Source organism: Capricornis sumatraensis, chromosome 12 (genome assembly GCF_032405125.1).
Source record: "Capricornis sumatraensis isolate serow.1 chromosome 12, serow.2, whole genome shotgun sequence".
Taxonomy (NCBI): Eukaryota; Metazoa; Chordata; class Mammalia; order Artiodactyla; family Bovidae; genus Capricornis; species Capricornis sumatraensis.
The window spans coordinates 36,371,494-36,378,167 of record NC_091080.1 but is presented as its reverse complement, the minus strand read 5'-3'; the positions used below and the strand labels follow the sequence as shown (position 1 = coordinate 36,378,167).

At 38.0% G+C, this 6,674-nt stretch overlaps 1 non-coding gene across 1 annotated transcript; it reads left to right on the top strand.

Annotated features, from left to right (window-relative positions):
- The first annotated feature begins 4,921 nt into the window (after nt 1–4,921).
- On the top strand, nt 4,922–4,993 carry TRNAC-GCA (transfer RNA cysteine (anticodon GCA)). The gene has a single exon. It is a non-coding gene; the product is annotated as a tRNA-Cys (tRNA).
- The last annotated feature ends 1,681 nt before the right edge of the window (nt 4,994–6,674 follow it).

Below are 6,674 nucleotides of genomic sequence, written 5' to 3'. Positions count from 1 at the left end.
TCTGCTGCCCTCTTCCCTTCCTGGCCTCAAGCTTTCCTAGCATCAGGGTTATTTGCAATGAGTCAACTAATAATACTACTTAACTCCTCAGGGCTAGAGTGAAGATTAAAGCATGCAGTATTACCTGGTTAATAAGTGATGTTTAATAAATGTTAAATGTTTCTTTCTCGACTCTGAGACTGAAATTGAATTAATTTACTGTGTCTTTGTTAAATAGTCCTGGAACCAAGAATATTTTCCTTTGCCTATGTTAAAAAATATTCAGAAGCAAAAATAACTTTGCTCTTTCCTCCAGGAAGATAAAACTATGAGTCAACTCAAGTAGTTTACATATCAAGACAGAGTGTTCATCAAGACTCACTCAATATCCTCAACTCACTGTGTGCTTACCAACCCGAAACTATTTTATCAAAAACTCTGGACACTGGTAGTTTGGCTATGTTTAATAAACTCATTTGATCTGGGTTTGATCTCTGGGCTGGGAAGATCCCCTGGAGAAGGGAAAGGCTACTCACTCCAGTATTCTGGCCTGGAGAATTCCATGGACTGTATAGTCTATGGGGTCACAAAGAGTTGAACACAACTGAGCGACTTTCACTTTCACCAAACTAAACTTTGCTTAGTCAACAGGTCTTTTTGGAGAACTGACAGTTGACACCTCTTTTTAATAGTGATTCAGTTGCACTTTGCTTAAACTTCTGCTGTAAGCACTATGTTGTAACTTCATTGTTGGTTAATTGTCTGATTATCTGCCTTTCTTTATAAAATGGTAAGCGTTAAGAAAGCAAGGTTGTGTCTTTGTAATGCCAGTGCTCATCATCAGTGTGCCAAAAGGTAAGTAGGAAAAAACAAAACAAAACAAAAGCAGACATATTTCCTTGAATGAATGGATGAATGAAGGAACAGCCATCCTTGAAGTCACATATCCACTTTTAATCCATTAACCTAGTTGTTTCACCCAAGGCTTTAATCTGGCTTCCGGTTAGACCCAGCCAAGGGGAAGCACCAATTAAGGGTCAGAATATGCTAGCAGAACAGGGACCAGGTACTTACTTCCCCAGCTCCCTGCTCCCAGGTCAGTTGCCAGAGGTTGCTCTACTAAGGCCAGAGCTCCTCCTCAGGTACTTTTCTTTTAGCTATACTGCTCCAGGTTCTAACAGTCACTTCCTTCCCTTTGCCCCCACAGGCCATGGCACAAGTAAATACCCCTCCTATTGATTGCCTTCACCATCCTTCATGGATTTCCTAATCCTAGTTACACCCTGGAAATGAGACCCTTCATTAAATCTTCCTCAGTTACCCTATATGGGTGTGCTGTCAGTATTACAAGGAATCCTGACTGATGCATCTTCTAGGGATAGGGATCACACAGAAAGAGGTACCACCATCGAGCTGATATCTCTCATAACATAAGAAGTAGTAAGTCTGAGTCTACCTAAGTAACAATGCCAGGACTCCTTAGAATGGAGACTTGTGCTTCTGGAAAAGCTGCTTTCATTTATATCTTCTGGGAACTAACCTGGCCCCTAACCACTGAAATCAAAGAGTGCCTTTTAAAGTTGTTTCTGGGGGAAAAAAGCTTCCTCTCTGAACCTTGGTGAAGTGGTTTTAGGGCAGTAAAGGCCATTATACTTTAGCAAAAACAACTGCATCAAGCTATAACATTTGTGCTGAGTGGTGAAAACCATTCCAGTAGCCTCTATAGCATATCTGAATTATGAAAAGAAAAGCTAAGAAATAAGAGGTTTGATCTCTTCCCCTCAATTCAAAAATTACTGAAATCTGTAATACTATTAGGAAAAAATCAACAGAATAAGCAGACTTCTCTCACATGCAGAAAGAACCTGAGATTTACTCTGATTTTTAGTTGAATTTGATATGTACTACAGTACATAGCAAAGCCCTTCTGTAAACTAATACTCAGGAAAAGAGAAGATATTTGAAACTGGAAAAAAACATCGTATGTTTTCACTGGTATATCCAACTACAAGTCCAGGTATAAATCTTTTCAGCACTGTCAGGCCTAGAAAGGGGGGAATTATATAATGGAATATGCAAGAGGAGGGCTTAAGGTCCTTATACAGATGCAAGTTGATTAAAATTAGCACTTCATGAAATTGCTTTTTTCCCCCTACTAGATGAAAAGTGATTCTAAGTGGGACAGAGCTATAAAAGTAAAAAAGTCCTCATTTTTCAATCTACACTAAAGTTTCTTTCCATGTGTGACCTTATTTGACACTTTAACCTAAGATTGTAATACATGAAGAATTTTAAACATTTCCATTTGCTTATTATGGTTCTTATGAAAAACTGCCAAGATTATCTGAGGGCAGAGAAACTAGCATAGTAGAAAGAAAATTCAAACCCCAAGCTTAGGACTTACACAAAGCCACATAGTTGTTTATGATTTAGTCCTAAAGTTGCTGAGAGGATTAGATGAGAGTACATCTACATAGCACTTCTTACAGTGTCTGGTGCTGTGCACATGGCAACTCAGTAGCAGTTACCGTCATGATCAGTGTCCATGAGTGGCATAAGATTCAGAGGCAGTGCTGTCATTCAAGTCTGAAAACTTCGGCAGTACACCTATGAGGCAGTAGGTGCCTGCAAAGAGTTTCTAATTGTGTACGTATACAAATAACTTGACTCAACTTGATTTGAAAAGAGAAGAAGTTACAGTCTAGCAGGAATTTTAATCAAAATTGAAATTCCTCTTGGATTGCTGATTCAGATCTGTTACTACCAAAATACTGCAGAGCCTGTGACGTGGTAGTGCTGAAAAAAATCATCCTTAATGACATCAAGGACCTGTTTTAAGACTACTTGGTTCCATTAGATTTCCAAGGTAATACAGTCTTCTGGGTGTCTTCATATTATCAAGTTAACTGGCGCACCATCCTACTAGGGTTGCCAATCACCCCTGAGTACCTTTTATCACATGCTTGGGTTGTTTTATTTAAGCGCTCTCTGTTCTGCTGACTCACCATCCTCAGAAGTGCATGCTGCCTATTACCGACATTTCTGAGAGATGCACAAATTAGACTGAAGCACTGGCAATTAATATTTCTACTCTTCTCTGCATGACATATACAATATTATAAGTGGTACTTTTCTTTTGTAGAAATGAAATTAAGTTACAGAAAAAAGATAGAGTTTTTCAGATCAAAATCAATGACAGGCACACTTTCCAGACAGACTTATAACGGAGAAGAAAAGACTAAAACATAATGTAGCACTTTTTCTTTTCTCTCCCCAAAGAGCTTAAAGCAGGAGGTGGAATAGCATCTATGACATTATATTATTTTTAAAAATCCCTAAAGGAATATAATAATTATTTTATCACTTAAATGTCTTTATCATTTAAAATTAAACAAATATAATCTATGATTCAAAAACTGTTATTAGGAGCCCCAAATTTATTGGCCATGGTAAAGGCCAAACTTTTAGAACCATACAATGGTTATTATGCATGGTTATTGCACAGCATTTGACCACCCAATGGTTACACGCAATAACGCCAAAGTTCTGAAATGGCATCTAAGCCCGTATCTGTTAGAAGTTTCCCTCTTCACACCCTTCTCTCCGAGGGAGACAATACAAACTCCATCATCTCCCTGTGCCCAACCTTGGCACCAGTCCTCTTTGCTACCTTTATATCCACTCAAGTGTCACTTCTATGAGTGTTTCCTAAAAGTGGTAACACTCCTCTTTCCCACTTCTTGCTTGATTCTTAGCACTTTCCATCATTTGACACTGTCACACATCTCAACACCCAACAGTCTCCACCTAACATGTAGACACCTGTTGCTTATAATCTATCTCCTCCTACTGCCCTCCTCTAGGGGATCTTCCCAACCCAAGGATCAAACCCATGTCTCCCTCATTGCAGGTGGATTTTTTTTTTTTTTTTTTTTTACTGTCTGAGCCACCAGGGAAACTACTAGAATGTAAGGACCATCAGATATTTTGCAATGATTTGCTTATTGCTATACTCTTGGGCCCAGTACAGTGTCTAGCACAAAATACATGTCAAATACTTTTGATGAATGAATAAAAGAGACCTACCTTCCCTTCCTGAGAGTAGAAATTTACATTTCTGTGTAAGTTCCCTGGGGCCAACTACAGGAGAATATCATACTCATAAAGTTAAAAAATTGCAAAATGAGGAAAAAGGAAGGTTGCTTGTCCTGTTTCACTGTTATACTCAATCATTGTCTGATAGATCCATGCAGGGAATATTTAATTTTCCATGGGACTGTAACTCTGTCATATCATTTACTGTTAATTAGGGTTCAGATGCTACGAAGTTAAACTGTGACTATCAGATTTTTATATTATAGAAATTAAATGATTTCTGTGCAGAAAAAAATAACTCCAAAGATTATACCTTTATTGCACTTTATAAAACAATTTTTTATCTACCTCGCAATCTTTTTTTTTTCTTTTTTTCATTGCCTTTAAATGCACTGTGCCTCAAATGCATTTTGAACCAGCTTTACCACTTGTCTGGTTCCCTTACCAATGAATTAAATAAATCTTTTACATGTACTTAGTCCATATCTGTATGAGAGTAATATTTTAAAATTTTAAAGATAACATTTTGGGAGTTTGTGTGTGTGTGTGTGTGTGTGTGTGTGTGTGTGTGTGTGTGTGTGTGCCGGGGGGGGTGGGGGGGGCGGTTGTCCTATCACAAGATTCCCAAACATATAATAGAGATCAGGAAAAAAGCAGTAAATCTGGTTTGCTGGCTTATTCATTTCTTTGTCAAGTTGTCTGCAAGCGCAAATCAGTTTTTTAAAGTATCCACTTGTGTTTTGTGATTTTGAATTTAATTCTCACCTATGGCTGATGTTGCAGAACTGGAGAGTCAAGCTATGTCCAGCTGTTTGTCACTGAGAACATCTTTCCCTCTTGTTTGGCTTCCCTGGTGGCTCAGATGGTAAAGCGTCTGCCTGCAATGCAGGAGACCCAGGTTCAATCCCTGGGTTGGGAAGATCCCCTGGAGAAGGAAATGACAATCCACTCCAGTATTCTTGCCTGGAAAATCCCATGGATGGAGGAGCCTGGTAGGCTACAGTCCATGTGGTCGCAACTTCACTGAGCGACTTCACTTTTCTTTCCCTCTGGTTTGGAGAAGGAAATGGCAACCACTCCAGTATTCTTGCTTGGAAAATCCCATGGACGGAGGAGCCTGGTAGGCTACAGTCCATGGGGCTGCAAAGAGTTGGACACGACTGAGCAACTTCACTTTCACTTCCCTCTTGTTGCCTGAGACTCAAATATGTAACTACACTGGGCAAGTATTAACATAATAGATTATAAAACCTCACAAAGGAGCTCTGTTCTGATTGTGTTATAAATAATAATAAGCCTGTACAAAAATCTAACATTACCAGAATTCCCAGAAAGTAAACTAAGCGTCTATACTTTAAATATGTTATCATTCATTTCTTAAATCCACAAACCAACAAATAGCTAACAGGAAAACAGCTTGCTTGGTAAAAACCCAAGTTTATGTAACCAAAGTGAATCCTTGGACATATTAGACTTGTTTGACCATTTCAGTTTAAAAGCAGCTATATATCTTCTTCCTGACTTTATCTATGTAGACTATAATACAAGAAAACATTTCACAATAGATTTCTATTTTTTTTCACATGAATAAATAATTTCATCTGAAGTCCTCAAAACTCCTATGTGTTTACTGATCAGAAAGACAACATATTTGACATAAAATTTGGGGTTATAAAAACATAAAATTATTTAATTTAAACAAGTTCTGGTAACAAATTAAACAAATTAAATTATAATTCTGATAATTACATCCATTTAATGTCATCAGTGATTGTGTTCTGTAATATACCAATTTACACATAATATTCAAGATCTTTAGTTAACATTAAGAACATAAGATAATATTAAATTTAGTTAATTAATAAATAATCTTTGGGTATCTGGATAATTTTTTAAATTTTGTTGAAAGTGATCATGAAGTCACTCAGTTGTGTCTGACTCTTTGCAATCACATGGACTGTAGCCTACCGGGCTCCTCCATCCATGGGATTTTCCAGACAAGAATACTGGAGTGGATTGCCATTTCCTTCTCCAGGGCATCTTCTCAACCCAGGGATCGAACCTGGGTCTCCCACATTGCAGGCAGACACTTTACCATCTGAGCCACCAGGGAAGCCAAATTTCGTTGAAGTCCACCTGATTTAAAATGTGCTAATTTCTGCTCTAGAGCAAAATGATTTAGTTACACATGGATAATTCTTTTCTGGGGGTAATTTCTAATAAGATAAAATATTATAACATTTGTCAGAAAGCATAGTTTTATATGTATACATGTGTATATATTATATGAGAAACCCTGAATAATACAACTTCAAGGAAAAGCCCATTGCAATATAAGCAGAAGCAAAGATTACATATATGTGTGTGTGTGTATATATGCAACTCAAGTTTGGGACATACATGTATTCATACGTATATCTGTGTGCATGCATGCTTAGTCCTATCCAACTCTTTGCAATCCCATGGACTGTAGCCTGCCAGGCTTCTCTGTCCATGAGATTTCCCAGGCAAGAATACTGGAGTGGGTTGACATTTCCTCCTCCAAGGACCTTGTCGACCCAGAAATTAAACCCGGTCTCTTGCATCTGCTGCACTGGCAG